Consider the following 17490-nt stretch of genomic DNA (forward strand, 5'->3'; position numbering starts at 1 on the left):
TATCCAAAAAATAATGGCCTCATCCCTTGACATTTATCTGGAAAAATCGTTTCCAAATAAGAAGATTTATTTGTATATTTTCAGTGTGACACTTTATGTCAGACACCTTGTATTTATATTAATATATCACCCTCTTTTTCCATTATGACAATTTAAAGACTAGAAATCATGATTCATCGACGTTTCAAAAATTACCGGGATGCAAATCACGTCGGTTGTTAATACACATATCAATTAACATACGTAATAATTACCGCTAATTACGGTAATGTTCGATGGTGCTCGCGAATTTGCGAAGCAAATTGCGCAACTATGTTGCAACAGATATGTAGGTATATGAAAAATCCCTAAGAGATTTTATGTGATTCGTCTCTCGACATGATGGAGATTAAAACCAGAACAGAGAGAATTCTGCTCGCTTCCTGATCGTTTTCCTCGGGGAAAAGTAAGTAGCTAATGTAATCGACACTCTATCCTCTCGATACACGTTGAGAATGATAATATTTATAGCGGATGACGATGCGTCGCGCGAGGGATATCGAGCAGATTATAGATGTCTCTTGTTCCCGCATTCCTCATACTGCTTTACTAGGTTATTATCTTTATATTCTCATAAAAGATAACATTCAACGCGCGCGTGGATTGTGCGAAAAAATTGATATTATCTCGTCTAATGAAATAATCTATTCTTTATTGATAATCCCTTTCATAAAACAATGGCCAATGAAGCAGAAACAAATATAAAAGATGTTAAATCATATTTTTTATAGTCTCTTCTGATGTATGCGTAGTTGATAACTATATATAAATATTTTTAGGACAATTGCACAAAATGCATATAATGTAATAAAATATGCAATATAATAATCTATATTTTTAACAATTTAATATATATGTATATATTATTATTATTATTATTATTATTATTATTATTATTATTATTATAAAAGCTTTATCCACGTGATTAAAAATTTACGCGTATATTCATAATAATATTGTATTTTACTGAACAGTATAAATAAATTTATTAAAGATTCTTCATTCCTCTATAATTATGTTTTCTATATTTAATTTCTGCAATAACAATAATACGGCAATAACAAAATATTTATTTACGTAATAAAAATAAAAAATGATTGGGTTAAACAAAAATTGCCGATTTATCAGCTTTCTGTCCTAAATATGAGGCAGGTAAGCGGAGCAATAATCGTTCATCGACGTCAGAATTTTCGGTGCGAAACTTAAACGACAGAAGAGAGAGACGACGATAAACGTTTCTAAGGGTCTGACGGTAATCTCCTGTTATTGTCCCTCATGATAATGATATTACGGGCACACGCAGAGGCCCCTTTTCCCGAATCTTTCCCTGCTTCTTTCCATCTACCTCCTCCACAGAAAACTCATTTCCTCAACGTACCAAGGAGGGTCCTGGCGCGAACGAATAACGCAGTTTCGTCACGTAACGATTCCCCGCCTTGAAAAGCCAACAAACTTTAAGACGAACGGAACTGTCATCTCCACGCCGGACATGACAAACTCCCGACCGTTCCTGTCTTGTATCCTCCCGTTCCTTTGTACTGTCGCATCTCTTCGCATCCCCGCGGCATCCGTGCCAACACGGCGACTTCCCTTTACGCGTCAAGGTAAGAGAAAGGGATGCTACAAACAAGGCTTCCCTTCATTTTATTCCCACGTCCTGCGATTACGTCGCGCGTGCCTGCATAAATTCTATTTGAGGATATTATTCTAATATTTATTATATTGATTTACGAAACTGTATTATGAGATACTAAATTTTTTCGCATTTTTATTAGTCACGATCTTAATTCTTTCATAAACAATATACAGCGGTTTTATATTTAATTTTGTATCTTTGATTGTATTAAATGAATTTTTGTGAGAACAATTTTTAATAAATTTGATAAAAGGCTGTTAAGAGGAGTAAATATAAAAATTCAAATTATGTTTGAAAGTGAAGTCATATATAAAGATAATATTCTTTTATTCTTTAATCTAATGTCTAATAATGAATTACAATAAATCATTATGTGTCTATCGGGTCTAATAACCGGAGTAGAAACACAATTTACAAATTTTAACCATCACATTATGACTATGTTGGAGGAATATCGGTTTTCATTTTTACATCATGTTCTCTTTTTTTCTTGCCATGATATTTGTTAATCATTATATCTATCATTGTATTTTTAATGCGTTACATACTCTATGACGTTTTTAATTATGCTTGATGTTAACGTTATAACACCGTTTATTTTTTAAATTCAGAATTTAATCAACGTTGATAATGGTCAAAATATTGACCGAAACGTTCGCTTTGTATTTGTATTTAAAGAGGACTTATGTTTAATTCTTTTCTGTCACCTTTTATTGTAATTCATTATTAGACATTAGATTAAAGAATATTATCTTTATATATGACTTCACTTTCAAACATAATTTGAATTTTTATATTTACTGCTCTTAACAGCCTTTTATCAAATTTATTATAATTTAATAAGAAAAATTTTTGTTTAATTTGAGAAATATTTGTTTACGCACTTTTTATCTGTGTTGACTCGATAATACCTGTTATATGAATCTCAATATACAGGGTGTCTGACGTAAAGTGTCACACCGAAAATATACATAGATTTCGTTATTTGGAGACGATTTTTCGTCAGCAAAAATGTCGAGAGAGACCATCATTTTTTGCATTTTTTGCATGTTCCCAATTTTTGCCATCATGTATCTTTATAACTAAACCTTTAATTAAAATTTTATTAAAATAAACTCTACTTGAAATTAATTGAAGAATGTGGTTTTGTTAATATTTTATTTCCACAAGGCATAGTTTGCAAAAAAACCTTTTATTTTCAATCACTTGTAACTCGAAAATTATTGACGTTTCAATATTTTTGCCGAGGAAAAATTGTCTCCAAATAGCAAGATCTACTTGTATATTTTCGATGTGACACTTCATGTCATATACTTGGACTATAAATTTAGAATGCGATTCAAAAGAATAAACCTAAATTATGATATTGGCACGACGATCTTATTGGCGGACAATACTTGACGTTTCACCAGTTTAACGTGCCCTCTCTGTCGCTCTTTTTCTCTCTTTCCGCGCATTTAAAAATTTATCGCGTAACCGATCACGTTCTGCCGCAGCGAGAATGCAGAGGCTCGATCACCTGGTGCACGCGCGATAGAATTAGATTCGTCAGAAATAAAAGAAATTGCGCGACACACGAAACTGTCATCTCCATTACGTACGTGACAGGCTTCGCTTCTTTTCCGCCTTTCTGAACCACGGCAACCGTCCTTCTCTCCTCGTCCCCGATGTCTATCTCCCTCATCCCTGTCACCTTCACTCCGTTCAGCTTCAACACTCGCTCGTCCCTCAAGACCGATCCGGCCATCGTGCTCGCGTTCTCTGACCCCACCTCGAAGCTCACCATTTCTCTCTTATATTGTCTACTGTTCGCTTCTTGCATATTAAAACGATGTCACGCCGGTGAAGCGAGAGAGTCTGAGAGAGAGAGAGAGAAAGAAAAGCGCGAGTTGAAGAAGAGAGAAAAGCGTGACGAAAAGAAGGTAGAGAGCAAAGAACGCATGGGAAGGAGAACTAGAGGGCTCATCGTAATAAAAGTGAAGCGAAAAAGGGAGAGAGGCCACCCCAATGGCAATGGGATGAGTCGAAATAGAGTGGCGGAAGAGGAGCAGGTCGGGAGAGAAGGCTCGAGAGCTGCGAGCTCGTAACTTTTGTAATTGAGTTTAGTCATCCTGCCTTCTCCATGCTTTCTCCTTCGCTTTTCTCCCTCCATCTCTTTCTCTTGCTCTGCTTTCCTCTACTCTCACTCGTTCATCCGACGTCTCGAGCTCCTTCTCTTTCCTTTTCTTTTTCCATCTTTTTCTCCTCCTTCTCGTTCGTTCATGACTTTTCCTCTTTCTGTCTGACGGATCATACACCGGAACCTCCATCATTGCGATGCCATCCGTTCGCCTAACTTCCCCCTACTCGTCCATCGAGAGCATCTTCCGAGTTTTTAGCTCAACGCTTGACTCGCAGGTAATATCGTCGAAGTGAAAACTGTTAGCGAAAATGCGAGGACGCTGAGAGAAAACAAGTTCGCGCGCAAATTCTTTGCTGGACGCGTCGCAAAGACGTAATACTGTACGTTAGCTATCTGCGATATAAAGGTAGGATTGCTAAAGTATTCTTTGGGGAGAGAGCATACGGAGTCTTACATTATGAACTTTCAAGAAAAAGTTTCGAAGATTTTCGCGATTTCGTAACGAACATCGAAAGCCTTATTATCGCGCGATTGTCATGATTGCAGTTCTAGTTTGTTGGGAATTAACGAATATAACGAAAAAAAAAAAAAAAAAATTACGAATATAATAAGTGAGATATGTGCATAACTGAAAAATATTTTTATATTTTTCAGGTATGCGTAACACAATTATATTTTACACGCAATTTATTTTTTATAACTACATTTTTAAATTTAACATAAAGGATTTCCACATTTGCATATATGTATATATAAAAAAGTAGAGAGAATAACATATTCCATTGCAAAAAAATTAATCTGCGAAAAAATTAAATAACGTATCATTTTATTTCCTGAAAAACTCTGATTCTCGATTTTTATAGGATTCTCGATTTTTACAAAAATTAAAAATTAGTTTCTATTTCATATAAAAGCTTACAGAAATTTAAAGTTAATTTTATCTAATGAACTGCTATATAAAAATCACGTATATCTAGTGCTCATGCCAGCTAATTACAAGTAGCATCCAGTAGGATCATAAAAAACTTACTGTTTTCAGGTCCGTACAATCGAAAAACATATCCCACACGTCAGAGCGGGAGAGAGATAAAGAGAAAGAGAGAGAGAGATAGCGATATACTCTGAACCCTTCAGGGTGTGCGCGCGAGGGCAGTTAATTAAATTAAATCAGTCGTGCGAGGTAATGGCGAACGCCGGACGCCGTCGGCGGCCTTTGTTCGTTCCGTATTAAATGGTGCCAAGTGGAAATGGAAATCAATATTTTCCCCGAGCAACGGTCACACGGGCGGCGTGATAATCCGCGATTTTCCCGCGGCGCGTCCCACGGTTGAAATCCTCGCGCTAGGAAATTTACAGAGATTTTTCAACACCGAAAGATTGGCTCCTACATATCTGCGACGCGACCCAGGACACGGGCTTGAATACGAGTATGCGGACAGGAGGGTGGAAAAAAAGGGGGAGGACACGTGAAGTGGGAGAGAGAAAGTATATCCGTGGTGCGGAGGATCTGGTATTCGCGCCGAGAAGAAGGCATTACTTCCTGGGAAGATAGTCGGTACCCGCGGGACCTCGTAAATCGTCGCGCCGGTCCGAGAAACTTCAAACCTAGAGCGGATACCTTCGACTCCCGGGCAATATCGAGTGCCAGGAGCGAGCTCGCGGATTCTACGAGCTGACACACTTCATATTTCACGTACGTAATATTTTTCATGCAGTCCGCACGAGAGGCATTAAGTAAAATCGTTATTTCCTACCTCCGCGGCCGTATACTCCCCTTGCAATTTCGCGCCAATCGTCTCTCCGGCAGAATGGAACATTCGATTGTTCGCACCCCCTATGCGCATATTATATATTGTTATTTGATTATCATTATCATTGTGTTGAGAAAAGTGAGCGATTTAACGCGTCATTTTACACGCGCGCGCGCGCGCGGGACTGTTAATATTTAATTATATTAAAACATATCAATTCTCGCGAATGCGCTGCGCGTTTTGCAATTAATTGAAATATTAATAAACGACCATTGGGGTGTCGTAATGAACCGCGAATCGCACCGCAATCGCAATTTCGCGGCACCGTAAACTGCAGACTTTTTAAAAATTCAATTGTAACGACGACTCGTATCGTTTAAAGTGGAAAATTACCCGAGGTTTTCTCTTATTTACTTTATTTGCTCGACGGATTCGGACCTATGCAACGGTACAAATAATAAACGGGGGTTTTAGAAATCAAAATAAACTGTTATATGTCGAGAGATATAATAACGTACAAAATCTCAGAGAATCGTATACATTTCTGAATTACATTCAGATTATCGAAATGTCAAACGATAAAACATCGGAACGAAATAAGTATTGCCGAAATATTGTACGTGTTATGTGTACAATACGCGAAATATTAAATTATATAAGCATTTTTAAATATTCGCGATCGCGCGCGAGGTGATATTTAGGTACTAATTATCATAATTATACGGAATGATCACAATTCACATGATATTCACGCATGATATTATGTATATGATAATATATGCAGCGTGATTACTTTCTTATTGATACGCGTAATAATTCTGATTGATCATAAAACATGTACTTATATAAAGTTCTCTATATATCGTTCTACAATTTTTGTGAGTTTCTATACATATATATATAATAATATATATATATATATATATAATATATATATATATAATAATATATATATAAGTATATATATATATATATATAATGCGTATATAATAGATCACAACAAGTGTCGATCACAACAGTTTGTTCGATAAAAGCCGTTATTGTCACCGACATCACTCCTCTATTACCGGCTCACACGGAACACTCGGGTCTTCCTGGCTGAAAATTTATGGCCGAACTTTAAGCCCCCTCCTTTAAGGACGATCAACCGCATCCAGTGTCAACGATGGATATAAGGGTGCGCGTTCACCCCACACACACGGTAGCTTCCCATCTTCACAACCCTCGCTAGGAATTCCAGATTTTTCTTACGCGTCGCGGCCCGTTAAGAAAGCTCGGCCAGCGTTTTATCGCGTTATACATCCTAGGCTAGGACGCGGCAGGTCGGAACAATGTTTTATTGCTCGCCTGTTATCCCTACGCTCACCCTTCCGCGCAGTTACGTCTTTCTCTTACTCGGAATTTTATGATTCGATTTTATGATCCCAACGCCGCCAAGGATCCTTCGGGCCCGTTGTACGCCCATGTCAGGACGACATGTCGTATCCTACCTCCGCGTATCATCCTCTTTTTTTTTTCGCGTCGCGCCGACGACGAGGGTTTATGTGCGACGCAATCGTAACGTGAGAAGGTTCAGGCACGCGTACAAAGATACCTAAGTACCTCTCGGAAAGAACTTTATGACTCGCGCGTCGTCGATGTAATATCGAAATGGGAGAAAATTCAGGAAGATAGGATACACCCATATACGTGTATATAGGATAGGTAAAAAGTATTTTGACATTTTAGCAAGAGGGAGCTCATGAAAACTTAAAGCTCGATACGAGAAGCGAGCATAACTTTAATGTTTCCTTGATTCTGTTCGTATATTTATTACAAGCAGTGTTTGCTGTTATCTAAATAAAATTATATAGATGATCATTTAGATGAAACTTTGGTGTCACCTTATTTTTATAAAAAAAAGTATCGTCCATAGCACATAAAAATACTTAAATAGTAGAATATAAGCAATAAAAATATGAATATATTTTTGTACCCCTTTTATAGTTTACATTTTTTTTATAACTGCGTTAACATAAGCGGCTTGAAAAATAATATTGACTGAAAGTTATCTAGATGAATCGTCATATAATTGTATCTTTTATCTAGATATTATTTAAACAAAATCATCTTCATCCAAGGTGAATTTCAATATTTTTATCTCATCTATCTAGCCAATTTAAAAATCATCCGAGCACAACACAGACTACGTCTTGTAACTCGATATTATATTAAAACCTGTTGAAAATAAAGACAGCTTTCCGGATTGAATAATGAAACGTTGGTCTTAATAAAATATATATTTCTGTACGTTATTTTTCTTCGTCGGTCTCTTTATGTTTTTTTTATGATATATTTTCTCGTACTTGCAGGGGAGTCGATGATTTCACCGACTAAAGAGCAGTCTTGCAGAGAACGGCTGATGTACCGTCGTCATGGCTGTCGTTTCACACCAAAGGTGATGGATATACATAGTTACGTGGGTACCTAATGGCTCTCCGGAGAGTTTTCAGTCTCTCACATGCGCCTCCGGGTCTTGCCGCTAAAGACTTCTTCGTAACGTACTTCGATCCGACCGTTCTCATTTACGGAGCCCGAGCAGAGAAGCGAGATCGATTCCGCGAGTGAACGAGATCAATTGTAGTAGGTACGTTAAAACATCGACGTACGGATCGACTCGTTGCAACGATCCGATTTTCAATCCAATGAAATGCGAAATGGAGAGAGAGGTAAGACCTGGAGTGTTGCGGTGTCGGTGTAGAGAAAGAAAAGAAGGGAAAAAAAAGACAGCCCCGGAACATCTTTGACGAAATCACGTCGATCGAGAAAGAGCATTTTCTTGGCGAGTAAGCTTCGGCGAAGTTTCGCGGGGGCAAGAAAGAAAACTCTCGTTCGAGGCATTCGATCGGATCGATGGCGTGGTGCCGGTTATAGCCGTAATTCGAAGGTTTACAGCTCATTGAAACGGCTCGTCGTACTGACCTGATTTTTATTGAACGAAGCGAGCAACTAATTGTAAGTAGCACCGACTACGTCGATCCAGCGCCGGTGAAATTGGTACATTGTAACGCCGATAACAAATAGAAAAGGAATTGGCCGGCGACCTGGTTTTCGCGCCGGCTGCGCCCGGGGTTTCTCTTCGAAGAAGTAAGAAGTCTGACGTTTGACACATTGCGCCGCGGTAAAATAAAAGTACACTTCTCGTACTTACATCTCCTTTTAATGTACCATTATTTGTATCGTCGAAGCTACGATATCTGCCAACTCGATACGTAACGTCCGTTTCTATTAATGTGTGATTGTCATCTTTTTATCGTCTCTATAATACGTTGTCCGGCAGGAAAAATTGTCGCAATATCTTTTTTTTTTTTTCTATTGTCGTAGAATCATTGTATGACGTTTTTCCAAAGGAGAAGAAAAAAGTACCCGGAAGAATCGGATAGTACCGTATAACGAGAGTCGGTTCCACGAATAATCGGCTACCGGAAATCGGCTTAGGGTAATAGGTACTTTTCGACGACATTGCGAGCAGCGATTCAGCGAAATCGCTCGTTGGAGAAAAGGTAAAAACGATCATCGTAGGCAGGTCGTCAAATGTATTCAACGTCATGGCAACGATCCTCCCTACCCCATCCTTCTCTCTCTATCTCCCTGCCACAAACGAAGGGTCGCGATTTTTATCTGATCCGCCATAAAGCTGCCATCGACGAGACTACTCGAGAAACGCCGTTGAAATTTCGCCATTTACACCATCGCGCTTTGCCGTATCTGCGTATCTGTCCGTATCCCTGCTTCACAATCACTATACTATTAAAGGCTCATCTATCAAACGCGCGAGGAACCTAATATCTCGTCGATTCTTCCTCAATATTCCTAAATCATCGCAGCGATTCGACGCGTGCGAAGGTTAAATTCAACTTACCTCGCGAGGATTTTTGTCTTAATATCTCCGTTTTCGCTATCGACAAGCGAAACAATACTCTCTCGATACAGAATTACTAACGTTGAGCGAAATTTTTAATTCATTATTTCCTGTCGGCGCAATAATTTCCGCGATTGTTTCAAGTTCGATTAATCGTCGCGTGTCTCTCGAGGGAAACGAAAGAAAATTAATCGACGATATGAGATTAAGGGAGGCGAGAAACGATTGCAGACAATTCAATAGAAATACAGATAATGTCGCGCAAGCAAAATATATCAGAGGGGAAAGCAATTCGAGACTCGCGACAAAAACTGCCATTAACATCCGCCACAAGGGAGAATTGTTGTTTTGCAGCCCCGTATCGTCACTCTCTCGCATGCAGACGCTACCATTAAATGCTCATAAATCAAAGCACCTTAAGCCACCCTTATTGCGTCGCCCTCCGTGCAGAAGAATCGGAGGCAATTCTCCACATCTCGGCCACTTCTTTTCTTCGAACCTGGCGGCATTGCTTTAGATTACTATCGAAAACGCGACTCTCGTGTGTGCCCGGTAATCGTTCTTATATCGCTTCCTCCGTAGCTCGCTATAAAGTTTCTTAAAAGACTGTAAGTATATCGGCGCGAACCGGTTGTATCCGGAACGACACACTCTTCCAATAAAAAAGTCATTATTACGATGCTACTGGGTTGCGATATTGCAATTCACCGAGTTAACTTTTCCCCAAGGACAACCGTAATGTATCTTTAAAAATACAATCCGCGTCTGAACCAGAGGACGGTTGAGAAAGCCGAATCTTCATCTCGTAACGTTTCACAATACGACTTATACACTTGCACGCTGATGGAACATTTTTTAATTCCAATCGTCGATCTGTCTTACAATTTTTGAATGACAATTCTAAAAGACGTTTATCACGCTAGAGACTTTCTATTTCACATATCGCTTTTCTTTCAACGTTAACGTTATTCTGACGGATTATGATCGCAATATGAGATTCAAATTCGACTAGGCAGATGCGTTTAACGACGTCTATATAAGGACTATCAAGCGGTCGACTGCACTACCGAGATTACAAGTGTACAGTGTTGCATTCGTATGCCGTGAGCAATATAGGAACGGAGTCCCCGTCCGGAGAGTGGCCGGCGTACCTGCTGGTGCCGTAATCTGACGAGGCACCGACCGCGAAGTGAGAGAAACGTTGGTCCATTTCGAACGTACATTGCGTCTCGGAGTCGTAATTTGCAAGTCCGGGCGCGGTTCTAACTAGGCCAAAACTCTATCCCGCCAAGTTTAAGCGAGCTTACGCTTTAAAGCTTATGTTTGTTTAAGGAGTTGGCGTGTTGCCGTCGTTGAGAGTACGCAGCTACGTACCCAACGTCTCCATGGCGGTGGTGTAAGTTAGCGCGCGCTCAAGATCAACACCCGCCAAAAATAGAGCCCTTAATTACGAATCAAACTTCAATTTCTCGAGGAGTTGCGAACGGCGAATTATTATTCCAACGCTTGCGTCTCTGTTTCATTAGATTATCTAAATCTTTCGCATCTAATTTATGATATGTAAATTTTACAAATTATACCTATATACGATACGTTAATATGATTAATATATGTATAATTAACTATCGTTATGACAAATCATCTTTTTGCATATAGATATATCGACATCAAAATAATCTACTAAAAATTTCCTGTACGAATTTCATCGACTGCTCTTGTCTAGATAAATTTAAATAATAAATAGCAACGTTGAAGGGCAGTGCATAATAATCGAGCTTTTTCTCGAGAATTCACCGAGTGAGCGAAATAAAATTGGATTCAAAGGTAAATCGGAAACTATTGTACAACGCAACGTGACTTACAAAAACCGGCGGGAATCAGCGACGAAGATAGTCCTTATGAAAATCGACGATGTGTATTTGTTCAACTGTGGTATATCCACGGATTACGAGTGCGTTCGCGAACTTGAACGCTAGAGTATTGTTATGTCATGCTAGTATTTCGCGTCAGAAAGTCATCGCGAAGCTATGGCAGAAGAGAGGAGGAAAGAAAGAAATGTCGTCTTGTTTCTCGTTTGGCCTCGCTCCCGACTCGCTCCCGTCCAGCTACGTCACGATGGGGTTTCCAGTCGAGATATCGCCGCGAAAATAATATATCACGTGTATGAAGGAACGTATCGAATATGCATGCACAAAAGACGTCAAAACTGTCCGCGATATAAATTTGATTTCCGCAGTCAAAAAGAATAATTTTATTTTAAATTGCTCTATATATAAGGTAGAAGAAGTTGATCATTGTTATTACTCAATTACATAAAAATTATTTTATTTTTACTTATTTTAGTTTAATAAAATATGAAAAAATATATTTAACGCAAAATAATATATTACCTATTTTTAAATACATTTTGTAAAGTTTTTAATATATCTAAAATACACGAAATATTTATATACAAAAATGATGGAATTTTTTAAGCGATCAAAATCAAATTTTTTTAGTTTTACGTCGCAAGCAATGTGTAGAGATCATTCTCTCTGAAATTTAGCGAACTGATATTCTTTTTTGGCTTCAACGCGCGAAACGTCCGCGGCTTCTCCGTCTGATGCTCGTGTCAGAACTTACTGAGAAACCGCCAGGGAGAAGAAGGGAGGCAAAAGAACGCCGTGTTACTTCGGTCGGTCTGGCTCCCGACACGCTGATTCGACCCAGCGCAGCGTGGCACGTCACGATGGGATTTCCGGCCGAGATATTCTCATGGAAATAAAATAACACCGGCACTCCTGCCGTATATTCATAACTGTCGACAGCCCCCGACCTTGTGCGAACGTTTGCGGCTCGAGTCGTGGAATTAAAATATCCCAAGGAATTTTTAATCTTTTATCTATACAAACATATATATATATATATATATATATATATATATATGTGTGTGTGGGTATATGTGTATACGTGTGTGTGTTCAATATTGAATAAAAAAATTTATATTTTATATTAATTTATATAATAGAAATAATGTATCTCTAAACATAATCTGTCTTCATTAAAGCACATCTCGGTTTATAGATAATTTTAGGACGGCAATTAGTTGCGCGTCAAATAATTACGTATTTGTCATTATATTATATTTAATGCATGCACATACATGAAAGAAACAATCTAAGAAAATCCACGAAGCGATATTTCGCAAGAGAAAACCCCTTGCGACCCTCCAAGATAGATCGAACAATACCTCGCGGTCGAATAAGCGCGGAACGCAATGCTCTACGAAATAAGGAAGCGATTCTTTTGTGTACCGAAGATCCGCGCTCTTTGAGCGACCGAACATATCCCGGGTAACCTGAATAAATCGCGGATTTCAAGAGCAATAAACTCGATCCTTTCTCGATCATCGATGTGGAGATCGTTTTCGTTGATTCGTCGAAAGTCCTCTCTTTCTATAGGTAGCGTGGATTATCATAGAAAAGAGAACCGGCAAGATTTTAACATTTGAGCTATGTGGCTTTCGAGATACGTAGATTCGAATAATGCACGCCGAACTCGGACGAATAAATGTCGATCGAAGCCTTTCCCGTGACAGCGCAATAAAAGTTAGCGATCCGGTAAACACGAAAAATTGTCCGACTCCTTATTGCGCATTTGTACAAAAATCTACATGGAACTTAATTTGCCGAGTATATCCATTTAATTTCAATCAATACATATATATGATTTCAAAAATTTGAATCAAAGATAATTTATATTTATATTAGGAATATATATTAAGAAGATTTATATTAAGAAAATTTATTAAAAAAAATAGATACACGCTAATTGTATAAATAAAAAAAAAAAAGATCAAGAGAGAGAATTTTGCGGATCGTATTGTTTATTGAAATTTTTATGCTATTCATCTATTGTTCTCTTACGCGTGAAGGATGATGCGGGTTTCGTATCATCCGTGAATTACATGCGCAAGCGTAGGGAAACTGGATGAAGTACCCGTTTGGCCAAGAGGAAAAGACTACCCTTCGAAGCGGTAGTGCTTTCACATAAGAACGCCTTTTCATTCCCGCAATTTACATCCATTTGTACGAAGAAGACGCGGCCGATACACCTGGCTCACTCTAACAGCGGCTTGAAAGCAATCGACTAGACCTACTAGAGCTTCCCGCGGATATATAGGTCGCGTTCGAACATGCGAAAGGGCGTTGAATAAAAAGAACCGTTCCTTTGTCACACAGAAAGGAATATTGCCATGGCGATAATACGACGAAATAAAGCAAAATAAGAATGGGAGAGCTTCTTTTGCCACTGTCGAATAATATTATCGCGTTCTACCATCTCCTCCTTTTACGAGCCAATTTACACCTAATTTGTGGGAGGGTCGAATAAACTTGGTACTTTTTTCTTAATTGGAGGGAGTGGTAACTTAGACACTATAAATTCTGCATGTAATATATAAATGGTTCTTTTTTTATATTGTATAAATGAGGAAAGTAGAACGCTATTTACGAAACGGTTGCAAATGAAATTCATCCTCATTTATAGCAAAAAATAACAAGACAAGATATCAGTTTGACCCGCGGCGGATTTGTAGATAACAGCTCGAGTAATTAACGACAAAGTACAGAAAGATACCAATCTTAATAAATGCGAAGCATCGTCATTATCCGACGAAGCAGCGCAGCAACGTCGAGTAGCAAGAAACAATTTCCTTTGTTGGAACGAATGTTATGAGACTACGTCTGATGAGAGGAAGTATAAGGAGCGAACGAGAGGAGAAGGAGAAAACGGGAAGGAAGATAAAAAGTTTCTCTATCACAAGATAACGTTGTCGAGCTCCGACGTCATCTTTTATGTCCCAATTTACGCCTCGGGGAGAAGAGAAGACGGCCAGGCGGGGATGTTCTCCCTCTCTCGGTCGTGTTTCGAAAAGGGTGAGGTGAGGCTGCTTAGATATAAGATGAAAGAGGCTCGTGTAGAAAGAGGGTGCTCCAAGGCAGAAATAGAGGCGGATATCTTGCCCCCGGCATCCCTTACCTATGAAGTTTGATTATGTTTTTAGGACGAGAAGAAGAAGCGGATCAAATTTCGCAGCCACTCAGCTTGGTCTCAGTGTCCAAGCACGATCTTCTTCCGACCGGAGTATAACCCAATTCTCCTTCCTACGGCTTCGTTTTCCGAACAACTTATCCGTGTTCTCCGATCAAACAAATCAAGAGTATCAACCTTTATTCCCGCTGCCATCACGATTGAACGTTAATAATCTCTCTTTTATCCGGAAAAATGGCAAATGAGAAATCGTCATGGCTAGCAACAGAGAGGAATTGTTATCGTCCTGACGAGAGATCGCGCGTAGATCGGCGGCGCTTTTGCCGCGTCAGCGTAAATTTCGTATCGTTTGCGCGTATTTCATCTCGTTACAAAAGCTTCAAATTACAAAACGCTCGCACACGGCGTTAACATCCGTCCGAATTAATGATCGTGGAAAACCGATGATGACAGGGAACGGGCGTATCAATGGAAAGCCCCCGGTGTCAAAGTGCTATGACGAGCTAGAGCGCGAAAACATTTTATGCGATATACGCTGCGGCCAGGAGTCCGCTCCGCATTGTTGGCCCTGTCAACTGCATACATCTACCTACCAACGCATAGTCAGGTCGGACATGCATACGCAATACGCCTGTGTGCGCTAGCAAACTATCCCGTCTGACCCCAACTGGATTAGGCTTCGACGTGTGCGCACGCGCGCGCGCGCGCACACACACACACATATATGTATATACCCTCCCGTACACATATACGCTGAGCTGCACGCAAGGGATAATCCTATATAGCCGATTGATCGCCGATAAAATTCCTCTCTCCGCTCTCTTTCCATCGGTCGACGTCATAACTCCTTAGATTCTCAGAGCTACCAGTAATTTCTCGTCGCGATTTCTTTCGCCTTCATCTCACACGCGCGTGAGATGTATCGGCGATTCCAGATTAATCTCTCAACGGACGCGACGTGGCGTGCCAAGAAGTCTTAGTCTTAGTGTTACGTAGGGGTGAGCCTCTGACGAGGCTCTTGTTAATCTTGTTTCGTGACCGCGAAGCATGAAGTAATTTTAACACGATACCTCGCGGATAATTCCGTCGCTCTGTAAACACGATAAATAAAATGTGATGTTATCTACCTATCTACCTACCTCGTGAAACGAGAATTTAAGCGTTTAATATTTCGCGGTCCTTCTATAATTACAATGTAAATGATATTATAATAGATTTATTCGTAAAATAATATCATTTGTGTGATACATATTGACGTAAATTTCCCAAATTGCTATATATTGAACGCGTAGTGTATCTTAAATATCAAAAAACCTTGTTGCAAAAGACTTTGTAGAAGAGTCTACTATATTATTGATATATATATATACACGTGTGTTATTAGAATTTTTCAGATAAAATACAATATTAGCATTAAAATTTTTTTTTATTCAAAATGTTTTAGTCATGTCATCGTCGCAACAAATGAGGAATACAATCATGCTAGTATTGTATCAATAATTATAGTCTCTGGTACAGTTTTTTGCAACTCCTATTCTTATGCGCGGCAAGTTTTCTCATTTCGCGCGTTTAGATTTAAATGGTGTGCAAATTATATATGTATACCGACGACAAATGCAGCGAGTTAACGATATTGCGCGTGGATTGCAACCGGAAAACGTTTTACAATTCCACGGAAACGCGCTAGAATTCCCTCCGCGAAATAGATCTTTAATTGGATCCTAAGTCAGAGGGAGTATCGTCCTATTTAACGTAATGCGCAGCGAAGCGTGACCAACGACGATCGGTAGGTTCGTCCTCGAGGATGCTACTTCGCGTGCTGATCGCATTAACCCCGGGGCACGTTTTCCGCATAGCCAATATCAAGCAGCCCCCGAGTACGTGCGGGGGGTGCGCATTCCCTGGCAAATAATCGGAGAATACGCCGAGTATTCTCGCGCGACCGGTTAAAATGCCCACCGCGCATGCTAATACAATGTTAGATCGGAAGAAGAGCTGCTACTTTGCGTGCACCGATTTTTGTTAAATTCAATTTTTCCGCGCGCTTTATTCGCGAAAACGCTCACACCCCGACGCCTTTCGCGCGAGAAGATAAGAGAAAGGTACACTTATACGTGCCGCCGCGGCAAATTACTATCGTCTGGAAATACGAAACGGAGACGTAGTTGAATTGGCCGTAATGTGGAGAGGAATTCCGGAATTCGGTATTAATGATAGGTAATCAGGATCGATGAGCGATCAGACTCGGGCTATAATTCGTAGCATCGCGATGATGGCACAAATCTCGTTATTTTGATATCCATCCACTTGCCCCGAATAATGAACGCGTAATAAAAAAATGTGATAAAAGTGTCGCGAAATTACGAAGAGAACGCGATCGTTAAATGTCACTTTCGACGAATCGAAACTCAGGCGAGAGCGAATAATTTTGTTAACCAATTTACTCCGGAATACTCCTTAGGTATATGAATGACAAACGCTCTCTACAAAGCGACTTACCGTTCATTTAATTCTCGCACCCGAGTTCTCGCCCTAAGCTCTTCCTCGTAAGCTTTTTCATCTTACCGATACGTGTTTCGTTCCGAATAACGAGCTACGCTACATCCTACGACTGCTTGAGGCAGAGGAACTCGACGAAAGTCGAGCTAATTTTGAATAATGAGCGTATATTAAATTCGACCTGAATAACGTCGGGAGAGCAGCGTGGTGTTTGTGACGAGTTGCCAGCTACTCTTTGCCGAGATATACCCGAGCTGTTGCAACCTTTAGAACCGAGCTTCGCGCTAGGACGGGTCCTTAACTGGCTTTAATCAAGTGAAAACTTCTTGGAATGCTGAACATTACGTTCCACATCTTCCAGCACTTTCGACCAAGAAGAATAAGAGCTATCGTGATGCGTACAATGATTAACTATGATATTGCAGTAATTAACATATTTTGCAGTCTCTGATTTAAAGTGGTCAAGCACGTATTTTGAATTCCAAAATGTGTTAATATTAAAAAAAATCGA

At 39.6% G+C, this 17490-nt stretch overlaps 1 protein-coding gene and 1 long non-coding RNA gene across 5 annotated transcripts in view; one reads left to right on the top strand and one right to left on the bottom strand.

Moving 5' to 3' along the window:
* LOC146721341 (uncharacterized) overlaps positions 1–8001 on the top strand; it is a 170784-nt gene extending 162783 nt beyond the window's left edge. The window contains exon 3 of the long non-coding RNA XR_014925706.1: positions 7900–8001. This is a non-coding gene — a long non-coding RNA (uncharacterized LOC146721341). The remainder of the gene's footprint in view (positions 1–7899) is intronic.
* Positions 1–17490, bottom strand: part of GluRIB (Glutamate receptor IB) — a 222385-nt gene that overhangs the window by 144609 nt on the left and 60286 nt on the right. The gene's annotated exons all lie outside the window — the stretch shown is intronic.

This window comes from Nylanderia fulva, unplaced genomic scaffold (assembly GCF_048542155.1).
Source record: "Nylanderia fulva isolate GAGA-0341 unplaced genomic scaffold, ASM4854215v1 Scaffold5, whole genome shotgun sequence".
In the NCBI taxonomy this organism is placed as follows: Eukaryota; Metazoa; Arthropoda; class Insecta; order Hymenoptera; family Formicidae; genus Nylanderia; species Nylanderia fulva.